The sequence below is a fragment of the Lethenteron reissneri genome, unplaced genomic scaffold (genome assembly GCF_015708825.2).
Source record: "Lethenteron reissneri isolate LAM-NWPU_2019-01 unplaced genomic scaffold, ASM1570882v1 scaffold_115, whole genome shotgun sequence".
In the NCBI taxonomy this organism is placed as follows: Eukaryota; Metazoa; Chordata; class Hyperoartia; order Petromyzontiformes; family Petromyzontidae; genus Lethenteron; species Lethenteron reissneri.
In genome coordinates this window covers 163362-182622 of record NW_026890838.1, presented here as the reverse complement: position 1 = coordinate 182622, position 19261 = coordinate 163362, and the positions used below count along the sequence as shown (strand labels likewise).

The window sequence follows — 19261 nt, the reverse complement described above, 5'->3', positions numbered from 1 at the left end:
GACTCAACAGTTACTCTTACTTTACACATAGGGTGTGACCACCGACCTACCCTAGCTAAGACACACTTCTCTCTTAGCTACTCTAGCGTGACCCAGCCAGGTGGCTGCTGGCGGTCCGCTCACTGTAGGCCTTCTCTTCTTGGCATCTTCACGAGGTGTCTTCATTCTCAGCACGGGCAGCCTCGAACCCCCTGAGGAGGCTGCTTATATGGGCCTCGGCGTGCCCGGCCTCACCCCGGCCACGCCACCCTTCGAGCACCCTCTCGAAGCCCCCCTGCTGTCCACGTGCCCCCCGAGGTCCCCCTTGGCCCCCAGCCCCCCACTCGGATTCGGTCACGTGTCCAGCACCGGCCCTGACGTCATTCCCGCCTCCAGCCGGGATGACGTCATGTGTGTGTGTAGACCCACGTGATAGTAACGCAGTGACGTCACACGTGTGCGTCTGTGCACACCAGCGACACCACAATCATTACACCTGTGTTCTCTGGTGATTTTTAAGAGCAGGTGAACCTGAAAATTCCTTCCCACACACACTGCACATGAAGGGTTTCTCCGTGTGTTCTCTGGTGGGTCTGAAAAACTGATGACCGTGCAAATGTCTTTTCACAGACAGTACTTTCTTTGGTGTTCTTTTAGTCTGTGACAAAAGTGCATTTATTGGAGCTTCATTGTCTCAAGCTTACACATCTACCGGGTCTGCATTTGACTTTGTATTGTCTAAGAAGTCCACCCACACCTCCACTTCCACAAACTCCTGGGAGTTACCTCGCTCTGCCTCACAGGCAGAATTCTCCTCCTGCTTCACGTTGCCTACATCGATGTGAAGGTCCGATTTTGGAGTTGAATCTTCATCTTCACATTTTACCATCACTTCTTCCCATTTCACCTCTTCAAAATCCACCTTGATACATTTCATTGCGTCCAAGCTGGAATAAAATTCAGGTTCTTTTTTCAGCAGGGATGAGCTCATTGCAGCACTTGGACTTGCACAAGCCGATTTCAGACTCCGCTCCTTGGGGATCTTCTGATGCCTGTGTGTTCTGTGGTGACTTTGAAGATGTGATGACCGTGCAAATGCCTTCCCACACACAGTGCACTTAAAGGGTTTCTCTCCTGTGTGTGTTCTCTGGTGGTCGTGAAGAATTGATGACTCTGTAAATGCCTTCTCACACATAGTGCACTTGAAGGGTTTCTCCCCTGTGTGTGTTCTCTGGTGGTCGTGAAGATGTAATAATGTTGCAAATGCGCTTCCACACACAGTACACATGAAGGGTTTCTCCCCTGTATGCGTTCTCTGGTGTGTTTTTAGATGTGATGACTCTGTAAATGCCTTCTCACACACAGTGCACTTGAAGGGTTTCTCTCCTGTGTGCGTTCTCTGGTGACTCTGAAGATTTGATGACTTTGCAAATGCCTTCTCACACATAGTGAACTTGAAGGGTTTCTCGCCGGTGTGTATTCTCTGGTGACTCTGAAGAATTGATGACGTTGCAAATGCCTTCTCACACATAGTGCACTTGAAGGGTTTAACTCCTGTGTGCGTTCTCTGGTGACTCTGAAGAATTGATGACGTTGCAAATGCCTTCTCACACATAGTGCACTTGAAGGGTTTATCTCCTGTGTGTGTTCTCTGGTGTTTTTTAAGATGTGATGACTCTGTTAATGCCTTCTCACACATAGTGCACTTGAAGGGTTTCTCTCCTGTGTGCGTTCTCTGGTGACTCTGAAGATTTGATGACTTTGCAAATGCCTTATCACACATAGTGCACTTGAAGGGTTTCTCTCCTGTGTGCGTTCTCTAGTGGTTGTGAAGATTTGATGACTTTGCAAATGCCTTCTCACACACAGTGCACTTGAAGGGTTTCTCTCCTGTGTGCGTTCTCTGGTGACTCTGAAGATTTGATGACTTTGCAAATGCCTTCTCACACATAGTGCACTTGAAGGGGTTCTCTCCTGTGTGTATTCTCTGGTGGTCGTGAAAAGTTGATGACTCTGTAAATGCCTTCTCACACATAGTGCACTTGAAGGGTTTCTCTCCTGTGTGCATTCTCTGGTGGTTGTGAAGATCTGATGACCATGAAAATGCACTTCCACACGCAGTGCACTTGAATGGTTTCTCTCCAGTGTGTGTTCTCTGGTGTTTTTTAAGATGTGAAGACTCTGTAAATGCCTTCTCACACATAGTGCACTTGAAGGGTTTCTCTCCTGTGTGCGTTCTCTGGTGACTCTGAAGATTTGATGACTTTGCAAATGCCTTCTCACACATAGTGCACTTGAAGGGTTTCTCCCCTGTGTGCATTCTCTGGTGTGTTTTAAGATGTGATGACTCTGTAAATGCCTTCTCACACATAGTGCACTTGAAGGGTTTCTTTCCTGTGTGTGTTCTCTGGTGTATTTTAAGATGTGATGACTCTGTAAATGCCTTCTCACACACTGTGCACATGAAGGGTTTCTCCCCTGTGTGCGTTCTCTGGTGTGTTTTTAGATGTGATGACTCTGTAAATGCCTTCTCACACACAGTGCACTTGAAGGGTTTCTCCCCTGTGTGTGTTCTCTGGTGGCTCTGAAGATTTGATGACTGTGCAAATGCCTTCTCACACATAGTGCACTTGAAGGGTTTCTCTCCTGCGTGCGTTCTCTGGTGACTCTGAAGATGTGATGACTTTGCAAATGCCTTCTCACACACAATGCACTTGAATGGTTTCTCTCCTGTGTGAGTTCTCTGGTGCTGTGTCAAACTTCCAGTACGATCCGTGCTGTTTGCATACTGGTCGCATTGTTTCCTTCTTGTACCGAGCTGCGTCGAGTCCCTTTGCTCCATCAGACCAATTCTGCAGAGGAAGAGTCAGAGGAAGCGTCAGCTGCAGACAGAAAAACACATCCACACCATCTACGTCAGTATCAAGGCACAGATGAATGCATATATACACAGTCACACATGACTTAAACATCTATACTTATTAATATTTTCATGATATAGTGAAAATAATTACCCAATTCATCACGCGGGCTGTTAAGGCACACAATGAGAGGGCCAATGGTCATAAATATGACTGGACACCCTAGTGTCTTCAAAATGAATGTTTACCAAAAACTCCAAGCACACAATTTCGGTTGTCTAGCTACGACAGGAATATTTATTTAAGAAAAAGTAGCTAATATAGCAAAGGCTGTTGAAAAGAATATTATTTGTATTATGCAGAAATGTATAAATTAATTTTATTTGCAACTTAGAGGTGTGAAGCCAGGCTCAGATGAGCTTGAATGCGAGGATGAACAGATCTAACTTCAGCTGCATATGTGCAGTGTTAATTTCCTGACTGTTTCCATTCTTATAAAATCTTGTTCTGTACCTGTTGAATTCCATGACGAAATGGGGCCTTGCATATGTTCTACAAAAAGATCACCTCAATGGGAAAATCTTGACTTAAAACTTGTGATAGTGGGAATTCATATTCTTTGGTTATTTCGGTAAAGTCACGTAGATAAAAAATAATAATACGAATAAAGTGAATAGAAGAAAAAAACGACTAATGTAGACTGTAGCCTGGTTCTTAACCTCGGTGAGCGTACTGGCAGTCTATAATGTAGACTGTAGCCTGGTTCTTAACCTCGGTGAGTGAATTGGCAGTTTATAATGTAGACTATTGCCTGTTTTTTTGACGTGACCTTTGCAATGGAAAAAACCTTTGCAATGGACTAGACCTTGGCAATGGACACTCACAGCTTTGTATGTAAAAAAGTCCAGGCAGCTTCCACATAGTGTTACAGAGCCTAATGAAAGAATGCTGCTAGACTAATTTGAAGTGAGACTTTGGATGTCAATCCAGAGCTGGTCGTGAACACATTAACGAGGTATAGGAGCTCCTCGACCATGTGTAGAACGACCTGATTATTCATGGAGAGCTGAGCAGGTACAGTGCTGTATGACATTAAATTCCCAGGGAGGTGTTCTTTGGGTCTTTCGGTAAAGTCACGTCACTTAACCGAAAGACCCAAAGAATATGAATTCCTGCAGTTACGAAAGCTTTAAGTCAAGATTTTCCCAAGGAGGTGATCTTTTTGTAGAACATATGCAAGGCCCCATTTCGTCATGGAATTCTCCAAGTACAGAACACGATTCTCCAATTTAATATCATTGAGTAGCCATGACCAGATCATCAACATGCGTAACATGGTTGACCAGCAGGGGACAATCCCTTGACTATAACCAGGCATCGATTAGCGTATCATTGTTACTGTATGAAATGAAATTTTTTTATAGGGCCATTGTGAGCTTCTCAAAACACATTATTTGAAAATGCTACCTAATGTAATGCATGGGGCCAGAGAGAATTTCAGCCACAAGCCAAATTGAACAGGAAAGGGCCCTGACTCCTGGTCACGCAGCTTTAGATGGGTCTGCCTAAAATCATAAAAATACTCAACGAATGTGAACAGAGGCAGAGACATCGAAAACAAAAAAACAATTCCAAACCCCAAGCGCCTCTTTATAGTATTATAGGTCGTAATTACACCAAAAAAGCAGAGATCTAGTTCCTGCTGAAAATCCGTACTCCTGTGCTATAGCTGATGGACAGAAAATACAGCAGCCCCTTGAATAGCGCGGAGGTTACATTCTTGGAAAGTGCTGTGCGAAAGCTAAAATGCCGATATTCAACATTTAAGCCTTACCTAAATAATGGGGTTAGGTAAACGGCATATAAAATATACATCACAATTGAAATAAGTAATGTACTGTATTCCCAATAAATGAAATTACTGAAATAAATGTGGAGAAACCGTATAGAAAAAAGTCCAAGATGAGTATAAATGTATATAAATAAAGCAGACTTACCGTGTTTTTTTGAGAACCAAATTGCGCCAACACAATGAAACATACACACATCAAAAATTCCATGCGAACTCAAGGGTAAGTTATTATGTTTTTCACACAATTTTTAGCTTACCTGTTCACCTTCAACACCTGTAACACCTGCACACTCCAACACCCCGCTGCTGCTATATTTTTCTCATTTACCACATTATCCTTACATATTATCAGGCCTGCATTTTTGCCACAAAATTCATTAACTTCCGGCTCCTTACTGTCCTTTCTACACACGCACGGCTCACCTCTAATATACTGCAATATTTTATCATGGGACCTTTGCCAGTACCAAAATATGAGAATAGGTTTTCCCCATTTTTCTGGCAACGAAACAGGTGTTAAGATGTTAAAACACCAAACTGAAACCTTTTACAAGGAATCATGTGTGCATTAACCACAATACTTGTGGTCAGAATGCAAACAAAAACACTCTGATAGAAAATGCATGGACTGCTGCTGAGGCAGACTGTTGTAAAAGGTTTGAAATGGGTGTAGCCCAAGGGTCATAAAGAAGTGGCCGGGGCTAGTAATGTTAATGTAATAAATTAGCATGTTACTGTGAAATCGAAGAGTAGTGCAATCCAAAGCGGCCTCCCTACAAGACAGAGAAGGAGCAAGGCTCTACCTGGGTAAACAACAACTACCACCACGACAACAATAACCACGATGTGAACTTCTCACTTCGGATCTCAGTGAGCGCGCACGAAAATAAATCACGCTTGCTAACACAGAGAGCACGCCCGGGATACACTGCCGAGATCATCGATGACCTTTCCGCCGAGAAAGTTCAGCAGAATCTGACAAGCACAACGGGGTGGCAGCCAGATGCGAACTGCCCATATCCCCCATTTAACACCCTTGCCGAGCACACGCACGTGTGTGTGTGAGGGATTTGCTCGCGAGCGTGCGGGTGAGAGATTTGCTCGCGAGCGTGCGGAATTCCGACGGCTGGGACGGGATAGCACCATTGCAAGTATTCTTCCAGAGGAGGAGGTGAGGGGGGGGGGACGAGAGAGCCTCCGGGATCCCGTGAGACAACCCCAGGATGGGTGGCAAGGATACAGACCGGCATAGGAGATTTCACAGGCCATGAGACCCAAGTACGCGAAAAGGTAACCCAAGTATGCGGGGAGGTGACCCAAGTACACCTGAATGTAACCAAGCTGCAGTCCACAGCGGAAATAGTCCAGTCCGAGGTGGGAGGGCTACGCTCCATGGTCGGGGGACTAACCAGGCGAGTATCTCAATAAGAGGCAGAACTCGAACAAATGCGCACTGGGAGGGTAAGGGGGAGTGGGCAAGGGGCCTCTTATGGAGCCACCGCCCTTCCCCGTGCGTGCTATCTATGCGACCAATGGGGGCATCTCGTGAGAGACAGTCCCAAGATCGCCCGCGCGAGAGAAGCACCAGGGTTAAACACCAAGGCCTCGCTAAAGAGGGGACCACAGAGGGGTGCAATCCACGTGGTCCCAACACAAATAAACTGTCATGATAATGGTGACGAATGACCCCCACGCAGATATTGACAACACCCCAGAATGCGGCGACTGCGGGTGACTGGCTGCGGGAGCTGGTGGCAGGAATAATGGGGGCCACGTCGCTCGTGGAAGGGCAGGTGAACAGGCGGCAAACCCGGATTCTGCTGGACACGTGGGGCGGTAATGTCACTCGTGAGTGCAACACATTGCAGCGTGGTCGGGGTTGAAGTGGGCCGCCGACAGGCCCCGGATCGTGCGCTGCACACTGCAAGTGGAAGTGGGATGGGACTGCTGGGGAGGGTCACCCTTAAGGGTCGCCTCGGACACCAGGTGAGTAACCAGGAGTTATACGTGTCGAGCGTGTTATGCCACGAGTGTATTGCTGTTACCGACCTCCTGGAAAAGTTGGGGCTCAGCGTGCAGCCCCGCCGGCGATGCGCCACCGTGGAGGGCAGCGGGGAGCAGATTCCTTTCTTGGGACAAGAGCCGGGTTGCCCCCGCTTCGAGCCCGTGGCCGTTATCCTGGCGTCGGCCGTCACCGTCGGCATTGGTGTTCCATTGGGTTTTCCGTTTTTCTCCCAAACCTAAACTCAAAATATATTTGGAGGTGGTCAAACAGTCAAATGCAGGACCCTCCTGAAACATAATCTTTAACTGCTAAATAAGAAGTTAAATTGGAAAACCCTCAAACACAGTACACTATTTTTATTTTACCAGGTGAGGCCATCTGAGCTGCATAGCTCTTTTTCAGAATCGACCTGGACACAAATGATAGCTCAACTTAGTGGGTTAAAATATGGAAATATATTGCAGCAAAATTCTCAAAATGCATGTTTCTAAATGTGGAGAAAAATCAATGCCACTACAGGGAGAGAGAGAAAAAAAATAAAAATTTAAACTGCAATTATAAATGCGTCAGGGTTGGAATCGAACTCACGCACGCAGAGTACGCTCACGGAGTACACTCACACAAATGAGTACACTCGCTCACTCGGATTATTTTTTCTCCGGGTCCTTCGATTTTCCCCCCCACATTTAGTAACATGCATTTAGATTATTTGGCTGCTACAATCTTCCACTTGAAAAGCCATTTCGTTGAGCTATCATCTATGGCCAGGTGGCTTCTGACAAAAGATCTAACAGCTCTGTGAGCCTTGGTTGGTAATATAGAAATAGTTGTTCATCGGTCTAAAGGGTGCATCAGCAAAACCAACTCGGCAGAACGCTCCTGAATTAGAGTGCTGAGACTCATTGTGGTCATGTACTCGAGTGTGCACCATGGTGGCTGGGAGATGTTAACTGCCTCTCCTGGTTTACAGGAGGTGGTGGGTTCGATCCCGACCCCTCCTGTATATTTGCAGTTTGCGCGTCTCTCTCTCTCTCTCCCCGTGGTCGCGTGGATTTTCCTCCGGATCCTCAGGGTTTTCCCCTCCACATTAAGAGTCAACATCACCACGCGTTTAGAGTATTTGACCGACAAACATTCCACACGTTGATAAGCCACTTTGTTGTGGGCTGGTCGCTTCTCAAAACAAGAGCGGTATAGCAGCTGAAGTGGGCTTGGCCTGGTAGGATATAAAAAAACTGTAGAAATATTTTAAAGAAACAAAGTTTCAAATTAGTGAGCCAGATGAAGACAAATTAAACTTAAGCAGAGAATTAAAGCAAATGCAATCAGGCGAGGGCAGGAGGCAAGGCCCCGCGTTGTAATGTTCCAACCTGGACATGGATTCCATACTCGCTGCTACTCAATTGATATCCCTACGAGAGAGAGACGGAGCGAGGCTCTACCTGAGTAAACAACAACAACCACCACGACAACAACCACCACGATGTGAACTTCTCACCTCGGATCTCAGTGAGCGCCGCGCGGTGCAGCAGCTTTCGGATATGTCGTGACGTCACGCGGCAGCAGGAGGTGACATGACGTCACTAGCGGGGTTCATTACACAATCCCCTCCCCCAACGAGCAGCTGTTATTGAATAAATTATGTTAATAAGTCGGGTCCGTGTGGGGGTATTGGGCTTGGCTGCTAAACCTGTTGCAATGAACGAGCGACGGTTTTCATGAATAAATTATGTTAATAACTCGCCAGTGACTGGGCGTAGCTTTTCCCAAAAAAGGATTTTTACTGGAACGGAAATCGACAGTGACCAACTAGACGTGACGTCACGCTCAAAAGCGCGGTAGAGGGGGGGTTGGGGGGTTGAATACCTTGGTGACATGACGTCACTAGCGGGGTACAGCTCTCCCTGGCGTCTCACGCCGACAGGTTAATGAGTGGTGACGTCAGAGAGCGAGATCAGGGTTAGAGTTTAAGTTAATTTAGATTACATTTCTATTGTTACCTCTCTTGAACAGAGACCCCTTGGGTGTGTGAGTTCAACAACAACGTGAACATTATTGTGTGTGTACACTATGTGTGTACACTGTGTGTACAAATTGTGTGTGTGTACAAACTGTGTGTGTGTACACTGTGTGTACAAACTGTGTGTGTGTACACTGTGTGTACAAACTGTGTGTGTGTACACTGTGTGTACAAACTGTGTGTGTGTACACTGTGTGTGTACACTGTGTGTACAAACTATGTGTTTGTGTACACTGTGTGTACAAACTGTGTGTGTGTGTACACTGTGTATACAATGTGTATGTGTACACACTGTGTGTACACTGTGTGTACACTGTGTGTGTACAAACTGTGTGTGTGCACAAACTGTGTGTGTGCGTGTACACTGTGTGTTGGCACAGTCGGGGGTACAGGTGGTGCATTGGCCAGTCAACGGAGTCAGTCGACCCATGGCACCTGGGTCTACCCCGTGCACATGGCCTGGCACAAACGCCATGGTGACGTCATCGCCACTTAGTGGCGAATGGCGGTTGTTGTTCTTGTAACTGTGGACAGTGCTGTGGGGGGAGGGCCAATTCCGATTAGCCTTTTACCCTCGGGGCATTCGTAGCTACCACATCAGCTAAATGGGGGCTCTGGATGGGTGTGAGGGGCTGGTAACCCCTCCACCTTCAATAAATTACAACTAAACCACGTCTAAGATTGCACTTGAAGGGTTTCTCTTCTGTGTGTGTTCTCTGGTATTTATTAAGAGCAGATGAAACTGAAAATGCTTTGCCACACACCACTGCACTTGAAGGGCAATTTTCCATTGTGTTCTCTGGTGGCTCTGAAGAACAGATAACCATGCAAATTTCTTCTCACACAGTGCACTTGAAGGGTTTCTCTCCTGTGTGAGTTCCCTAGTGCTGTGTCAAATTTCCAGTACGATCCGTGCTGTATGCACACTGGTCGCATTGTTTCCTTCTTGTACCGAGCTGCGCTGAGTGCCTTTGCTCCATCAGACCAAATCTGCAGAGGAAACGCAAATATCCACACCGTGGATATATGATTTACACGTCCATATTCATAATATAGTAAAAAAGATTCCCCAATTCATCACAGGGACTGTTAAGGCACACACTGATAGGGCTAATGGTCATACATATGCCTGGAAACCCTAGTATCTTAAAAATTAATGTCAAACCAAAACTCCAAGCACACAATTTTGGCTGTCTGGCTACAAAAAGAATATTTATAAAAATTCAGCAAACATAGCAAAGGATGTTGAACATAATACCATTTGTATTAATGTTAAATCGCAACTTAGAGGCGTGAAGCCAGGCTCAGACTTGTTTGAATGCTTTGATGAACAGATCTAACTTCCGCTGGAAATGTGCTGTGTTAATTTCTTGACTTTATCCATTCTTAAAAAAAGTTCCCGAAGAAAACAGAAAGAAACAATTGTTTTGATTTAACCTGCGTGTTCAATGGAGTTAATATATTTTACAACAGATACATACTTGACACTCTCACACACTGGCATGGTAAAAATGTGATGGTGTGTCCAGAACCATGCCCGGCCGCTTTCATCTGCTCAGTATTAATGTTTCCTCACTTCACCATGTAATTAATTGAGGATCAATCAACATAGAAGTCCATAATAAGTTCAGCTTTCACTTATCAATGATGTTTGCTGTCGACGATTATCAAACTCTAATTGTTGAATTCATAATGCAGTGATATAACTGCGCCACCGCTCCTCACATAGCTAAAGTCTTACATACACATACATTGCACGTGGATCATTAATATATGCTATAAAAAACAGCCACCATTCCAATCAGATGCTTACCCTGGTTTCCCGCCGTTCGTGGCTCCGCCCCCTACCTGCCTGCTAACCCGTCTGTGTTGTGTGTGTCTTAACCGAGGTGGCTGAGTAGCCTCGTCATGACCGTGTAATTTCACGTTAATTCACGGCGCCGCAGTGCCATTTAATCTCGGGGAAGCCTCGGTCAATTCCCTGGCCCCAGGAAACCGTGGAGAAGGTTCCCCACGAGGGCTCCTGGGTGAAAACCTGTAGGCCAGGTGACTTTCCCGCGTGGCTCTAGGTGGGGGTACGTGCGTGTGTTCATGTGGGGGTGGTGAGGGAAGAACAGCGTCGGCCAGGCCGCTCCGTGGTGTGGGCATCGTGGATGCGGCGCCGGCAGAGCGGCTTCGCCGCTGTGGCATCATAATATCATCCCTGGGGCCCGGCCCAGGGGTTGTGTTGGCCAACAAGCACCTTGTGGCCGGGTGACCCACGTATCGCCGTCTGGCCCAGCCTGAAATGGCTACGTGGCACCCTCCAGTGCGCCCGCCATCTGCAGAACGAAGGGTGAGGGGCGGGTGTGATGCCAGTATGGCAGGGAGGGAGATGGTCTCAGATGAACTTGATCTTGGCGATGGACACTCACAGCTCTGTATGCCGTAAAAGTCCAGGCAGCTTCCACACAGTGTTACACAGTCTAATAAAAGAATGCTGCTCGACACATGAACCAGGTATGAGAACATATCCGCCACTTGTAAAACTGCCTGACTATTAATGGAGAGCTGAGCAGGTGCAGTGTTGTATGACATGGATTCCCAAGCAGGTGATTTATTTTTGTGGAACATATGCAAGGCCGCATTTTATGATGGAATTATCCAGGCATCAGAACAAGATTCCCTAACTCCATCTCATTGAGTAGCCATTACCAGATCAGCAGATGCAACAGGGCTGACCAGCAGGGAATGATCCCTTAACTATAACCAGTCATCGATAAGCGTATTGTAACCGCAACGAATGCAATTTATTTATATGGCCATTGTGAGTTTCTCAAACTATATAATTATTTACGATGCTATGTAATGTAATGCATTGGGCCAGAGTGAATTTTTATCACAAGCCGAGTTGAACAGGAAATAGCTCCAACTCCTGGTCACGCACCTTTAGATGGGCCTACCCAAAATCACAAAAATCCTCAAGGAATGTGAGCAGAGGCAGAGACATCGAAATCAAAGAACCCAAAGCAACAAGCCTCTTTATGGTACCATAGGCCTTAAATCCGTACTCCTCTGCTGTACTCGATCGACAGAAAATACAGCCGCCCCTTGAATATCGGAGGTTACGTTCTTGGAAAGTGACGCGCGACAGCTAATACTTAAGCCTTACCCAAGTAATGGCGTTAGGTAAACGTCAACTATATTTACATAACAATTGAAATATGTACTGTATTCTAAATAAACTAAAAACTAAACAATTGAAATAAACATTGGGAAACCGTGTCTCATGCTCTTGGTTACAGGTCTACCCAATACTTATGGTCACACATGCTGTCTGCTTCCACTACATTGTCCGAAAAGTCCTCCCAAAACTCCACATCCACAAATGGCTGTGATTTGTCTCGGGCTCCATTAGTGACCTGGAAGTAAAACCCTAGAGCCTTCACAGGTCACCTTCACGAATGGTGACGTTTCCCAGCTGCCATCTTTATTGGGTCCTTGCATCACAAACGATGGGCTTATGGAACTTCAAATTTCACTCGTCAATCTCAGACCCTGCTCCTTGTAGACCTCCTTACGCGTGTTTCAGTTTCAAGACAATTCTAAATGCCTTCCAAGTGTACATTAAGTGGTTTTTAATGTGTGTTCCCTGGCAGTTGTGAAGATTTGATTACTGTGTAAATGCATTCCAAGACAGTGCAGTCGTTAGATTCCGAGGAGGCGAGTTCTGCTCTTGGTGACATCACAAGCCAGAGAGAGGGGGAGGCCCTGACGTAACCCACTCGTTAATTTGAGGTGACGTCTTCAGAGGGAGCGTCTACATATTTAGGTAAACATGTGGTAAACAAGGTGGGATATCAATGCAGACAGATATATCTAAAGTTTTATTTAAATAGAAGTTAAAATTCAATAAAACCTAGGCTAGAATACAAATCTGTAACAAAAATCCACGATGCCTTCAAATGTGCTCTTTAAAGTAACTCCTTGCGAAAAAACAGATCGGCAGATATCTTTCATTCAACGTTCTCTACACGAAACAAAGGAATGTTTTACACAAACTATAAATACCACGGCCTTATAGGAATGCATGTGTAATGGGTTCCGGAGACACTTGTAGAGGTATCTTCTTTATTACAATAAAACACTCCAACAGTCCTGATACTCTGTTACAGCCTAGGTACACAGCCTAGATACACTACTCTGGCTACGCTCTGGGGTCCTCCGGCTGCAATTACCCTAGGGGAGGCTAATTGACCCAACCCAGCCAAGGTGCGGGTCTGGACTCTGGCTTCCTCGGAACTCGCCCTTACAAGGACGTAGAGCCGGGAGTCCCAGAGTCCCACCACTGGCCCTCACAGCGTCCCGGCCCTTACAAGGACAAGCGGGACGAGGGGGTCCAGGGTCCTAAGCTGGCTGATCTTGGGTCTTGAGCTGCAACTGGCCCCGATCGGCCAGGGAGCTGCCCTTTAATGCCTCGTCCCCAACGAGGGGTGGGGTTGTGTGCGCCCCCAGATATTCCACAGAGCACGCACAGCCCCCCCGTTGGTGGCGCCAAGGGGCTTAACTGTTTGGGGTGCCTGGAATCCTAGCGCCTGGCGCCGAGGGCTTATCTGCCTAGGATCCTAGAGCCCCCAGCAGCCCCTCCTCTCTTATGGCACTACACATGTGTTCAGTACAAGCCACCTGTGGACTGGTTTTGGTGTACAATGTCTCAACAGTCCGGCTTGCTTCAACTGATGTTCATCAGCAAGGTCCATTTCAAGTCTCAGTTCGACAAAATGTATATACGTAGTACAAAATGATAATTAGTGTTCTTGTGGAGAATGTATCTCTTATACGTAACTTGTAAGTGGCATACCTTAACTGATGAATGATCCGACTATGCTCCCGATTTCAAAGACAATGAGTTGCCACAGTCAGATGCGTCCTGATTCACAAAAACACCCTTTGACCTGTATCACAAAAATAACAGCTCTCACGTGAGTTTTTGTACAGGTTACCACCAAAACAGATACTTTGTCCTGACATCACATATTCCATGTTTGACATTAATACACAAAATGTTTTATGTACGTACAAAATCAGAGAGGTATTCTTTCAATTATGATTCAAAATAATCAAAGGGCACATTGGCAACATTTTATTACTATACTGAAATGTACTGCGTCACGTTGCAACGTATTTACAAGTTGATCTGACGAGATTAGGCCTACATGTGCCGCACTCTCATAAAGGGAAGCCAAGTAGTAGTACATTCTCTATTTGTTGCGGAGGTTCAAGGTTCAAATCCGACTGGCATATCAATCATCGCCCCCGACTAACAAACTCATATCCACATGCAGGCCAGTGAACGGTCACCTTGTGGCACACAGGGGCAGATGCCCATTATGGGCACCCATCGAGTGTCTAAGATGAGATATGATACAAAACACTTGAGTCACTTCTGGTTAGAGATCGCCCCAACCCACAGGTTCACAAATACTGGCCACTCTTACACTGCAGTTTGAACCTAGAAATTGATTGTTCAACTTCACATTATATTCATTAGAAAGGCCTGTGACAAAGGTGCATCCATTGGAGCTTAATTGTCTGAAGCTTGCACATCTACCTGGTCTCCATTTGACTTTGTATTGTCTAAGAAGTCCACCCACACCTCCACATCCACAAACTCCTGGGAGTTGCCTCGCTCTGCCTCACAGTCAGAATTTAGTTCCTGCTTCACATTGCCTCCATCTATGTGAAGGTCCGATTTTGGCGTTGAATCTTCAAATTTAACGTTCACTTCTACGCTCTTCACTGTTACTTCTTCACATTTCACCTTCGCCTCTTCATATTTCACCTTGATACCTTTCAAAGTGTCCAGGCTAGAGTTGTCTTCTGGTTCTTGTTTCATGAACAATGGGGTCATTGCAGCACTTTGACTTTCACAAGCTGATTTCAGATTACACTTCTTGTGGATTTTCTGATGCATGTGTGTTCTCTGGTGTTTTTTAAGATTTGATGAATGTGCAAACGCTTTCCCACAAACACTGCACTTGAAGAGTTTCTCTCCTGTGTGTGTTGTCTGGTGTTGTTTAAGAGTAGATGAATAAAAAAATGCCTTCCCACACACACTGCACTTGAAGGGTTTGTCTCCTGTGTGTGTTCTCTGGTGTCTTTGAAGATATGATGACAATGAAAATGCCTTCTCACACACAGTGCACTTGAAGGGTTTCTCTCCTGTGTGTGTTCTCTGGTGTCTTTGAAGATGTGATGACTGTGCAAACGCCTTCCCACACACAGTGCACTTGAAATGTTTCTCTCCTGTGTGTGTTCTCTGGTGTCTTTGAAGATGTGGTGACCGTGCAAATGCCTTCTCACACACAGTGCACTTGAAGGGTTTCTCTCCTGTGTGTGTTCTCTGGTGTCCTTGAAGATGTGATGACTGTGCAAACGCCTTCCCACACACAGTGCACTTGAAATGTTTCTCTCCTGTGTGTGTTCTCTGGTGTTGTTTAAGAGTAGATGAATCAAAAAATGCCTTCCCACACACACTGCACTTGAAGGGCTTATCTCCTGTGTGTCTTCTCTGGTGAGTCTGAAGAGTTGATGACTTTGCAAACGCCTTCTCACACACAGTGCACTTGAAAGGTTTCTCTCCTGTGTGTGTTCTCTGGTGTTGTTTAAGAGAAGATGAATCTGAATATGCCTTCTCACACACGCTGCACTTGAAGGGTATCTCTCCTGTGTGTGTTCTCTGGTGCTGTGTCAATTTTCCAGTACGATCCGTGATGTTTACATGCTGGTCGCATTGTTTCCTTCTTGTACTGAGCTGCGCTGAGTGCCTTTGCTCCATCAGGCCAATTCTGCAGAGCGAGGGTCAGCTGCAGACAGAAAAGCATGTCCACACCATCTATGTGAGCATTGAGGCACAGAGGAATGCATATAAACACAGTCACACATGACTTACACATCTATACATATTCATATTTTCATGATATAGTGAAAGAGATTCCCCAATTCATCACAAGGGCTGTTAAGGCACACAATGAGAGGGCAAATGGTCATAAATATGCCTGGACACCCTAGTGTCTTTAAAATGAATGTTTACCAAAAACTCCAAACACACAATTTTGGTTGTCTCGCTACGACAGGAATATTTATTTAAGAAAAATTAGCTAATATAGCAAAGGCTGTTGAAAAGAATATTTGTATTATGCAGAAATGTATAAATTAATGTTCATTTGCAACTTAGAGGTGTGAAGCCAGGCTCAGATGAGCTTGAATGCGAGGATGAACAGATCTAACTTCAGCTGCATATGTGGAGTGTTAATTTCCTGACTGTTTCCATTCTTATAAAATCTTGTTCTGTACCTGTTGAATTCCATGACGAAATGGGGCCTTGCATATGTTCTACAAAAAGATCACGTCCCTGGGAAAATCTTGACTTAAAACTTTAGTGACAGCGGGAATTCATATTCTTTGGTTATTTCGGTAAGTCATGAAGATAGAAAATAATAATACAAATAAAGTGAATAGAAGAAAAAACGACTAATGTAGACTGTAGCCTGGTTCTTAACCTCGGTGAGCGTACTGGCAGTCTATAATGTAGACTGTATCCTGGTTCTTAACCTCGGTGAGTGTATTGGCAGTCTATAGCCTGTTTTTTTGACGAGACCTTTGCAATGGACTAGACCTTGGCGATGGACACTCACAGCTTTGTATGTAAAAAAGTCCAGGCAGCTTCCACATAGTGTTACAGAGCCTAATGAAAGAATGCTGCTAGACTAATTTGAAGTGAGACTTTGGATGTCAAACCAGAGCTGGTCGTGAACACATTAACCAGGTATAGGAGCTCCTCCACCACGTGTAGAACGACCTGATTATTCATGGAGAGCTGAGCAGGTGCAGTGTTGTATGACATTAAATTCCCAGGGAGGTGTTCTTTGGGTCGTTCGGTAAAGTCACGTCACTTTTCCTGCAGTTTACGAAAGCTTTAAGTCAAGATTTTCCCAGGGAGGTGATCTTTTGTAGAACATATGCAAGGCCCCATTTTGTCATGGAATTCTCCAGGTACAGAACACGATTCTCCAACTCAATATCATTGAGTAGCCATGACCAGATCATCAACATGCGTAACATGGTTGACCAGCCGGGGACGATCCCTTAACTATAACCAGGCATCGATTAGCGTATCATTGTTACTGTATGGAATGCAATTTTTTATAGGGCCAGTGAGCTTCTCAAAACACATCTTTATTTGAAAATGCTACGTAATGTAATGCATGGAGCCAGAGAGAATTTCGGCCACAAGCCAAGTTGAACAAGAAATGGCCCTGACTCCTGGTCACACAGCTTTAGACGGGCCTGCCTAAAATCATAAAAATCCTCAACGAATGTGAGCAGAGGCAGAGACATCGAAAACCAAAAACAAACCAAAACCCCAAGCCTCTTTATGGTACTATAGGCTGTAATTACACCAAGAAAGCAGAGATCTAGTTTCTGCTGAAAATCCGTACTCCTGTACTATAGCTGATGGACAAAAAATACAGCAGCCCCTTGAATAGCGTGGAGGTTACATTCTTGGAAAGTGCCGTTCGAAAGCTAAAATGCCGATATTTAACATTTAAGCCTGACCTAAATAATGGGGTTAGGTAAACGGCATATAAAATATACATTACAATTGAAATAAGTACTGTACTGTATTCCCAATAAACTAAATTACTGAAATAAATGTGGAGAAACCGTATACAAAACATTCCAAGATGAGTTTAAATGTATATAAATAAAGCAGACTTTGTGTTTTTTTGAGAACCAAATTGCGCCAACACTATGAAACAAACACACATCAAAAATTACATGCGTACTCAAGGGTAAGTTATGTTTTTCACACAATTTTTAGCTTACCTGTTCACCATCAACACCTGTAACACCTGCACACTCCAACACCCCGCCGCTGCTATATTTTTTCTCATTTACCACATTATCCTTACATATTATCAGGCCTGCATTTTTGCCACAAAATTAATTAACTTCCAGGTCCTTATTGTCCTCTCTGCACACGCACGGCTCACCTATAATATACTGTAATATTTCATCATGGAACCTTTTCCAGTACTAAAATATGAGAATAGGTTTTCCCCGTTTTTCTGGCAACAAAACAGGTGTTAAGATGTTAAAACACCAAACTGAAACCTTTAACAAGGAATCATGTGTGCATTAACCACAATACTTGTGGTCAGAATGCAAACAAAAACACTCTGATAGAAAATGCATGGTCTGCTGCTGAGGCAGACTGTTTTAGAAGGTTTGAAATGGGTGTAGCCCAAGGGTCATAAAGAAGTGGCCGGGGCAAGTGATGTTAACGTAATAAATTAGCATGTTAATGTGAAATCGAAAAGTGGTGCAATCCAAAGCGGCCTCCCTACAAGACAGAGAAGGAGCGAGGCTCTACTTGGGTAAACAACAACTACCACCACGACAACGATGTGAACTTCTCACTTCGGATCTCAGTGAGCGCGCACGAAAATAAATCACGTTTGCTAACACAGAGCGCATGCCCGGGATACACTGCCGAGATCATCGATGACCTCGCCACCGAGAAATTTCAGCAGTATCTGACAAGCACAACGGGGTGGCAGCCAGATGCGAACTGCCCATATCCCCCATTTAACACCCTTGCCGAGCACGCGCACGTGTGTGTGTGAGGGATTTGCTCGCGAGCGTGCGGAATTCCGACGGCTGGGACAGGATAGAACCATTGCAAGTCTACTTCCAGAGGAGGAGGTGAGGGGGGGGACGAGGGAGCCTCCGGGACCCCGTGAGACAACCCCAAGATGGGTGGCAGGAAAATAGACCGGCATAGGAGATATCGCAGGCCATGCGACCCAAGTACGCGAGGAGGTAACCCAAGTACACCTGAATGTGACCAAGCTGCAGTCCACAGCGGAAATAGTCCAGTCCGAGGTGGGAGGGCTACGCTCCATGGTCGGGGGGCTAACCAGGCGAGTATCTCAATAAGAGGCAGAACTCGAACAAATGCGCACTGGGAGGGTAAGGGGGAGTGGACAAGGGGCCTCTTATGGAGCCACCGCCCTTCCCCGTGCGTGCTATCTATGCGACCAATGGGGGCATCTCGTGAGAAACTGTCCCCAGATCGCCCGCGCGAGAGAAACACCAGGGTTAAACACCAAGGCCTACCTAAAAAGGGGACCACAGAGGGGTGCAATCGACGTGGTCCCAACACAAATAACTGTCGTGATAATGGTGAGCGAGTGACCCCCACGCAGATGCCGACAACACCCCAGAATCCGGCGACTGCGAGTGACTGGCTGCGGGAGCTGGTGGCAGGAATAATGGGGGCCACGTCGCTCGTGGAAGGGCAGGTGAACAGGTGGCGTACCCAGATTCTGCTGGACACGGGGGCGGTAACGTCACTCGTGAGTGCAACACACTGCAGTGTGGTCGGGGTTGACGTGAGCTGCCTACAGGCCCCGGATCGTGCGCTGCAAACTGAAAGTGGGATGGGACTGCTGGGGAGGGTCACCCTTAAGGGTCGCCTCGGACACCAGGTGTGTAACCAG

The 19261-nt window shown here is 45.9% G+C and overlaps 1 pseudogene; it reads right to left on the bottom strand.

The window, feature by feature from the left end:
- Nucleotides 1-320: 320 nt before the first annotated feature.
- Nucleotides 321-19261, bottom strand: part of LOC133361579 (zinc finger protein 208-like) — a 37673-nt pseudogene continuing 18732 nt past the window's right edge.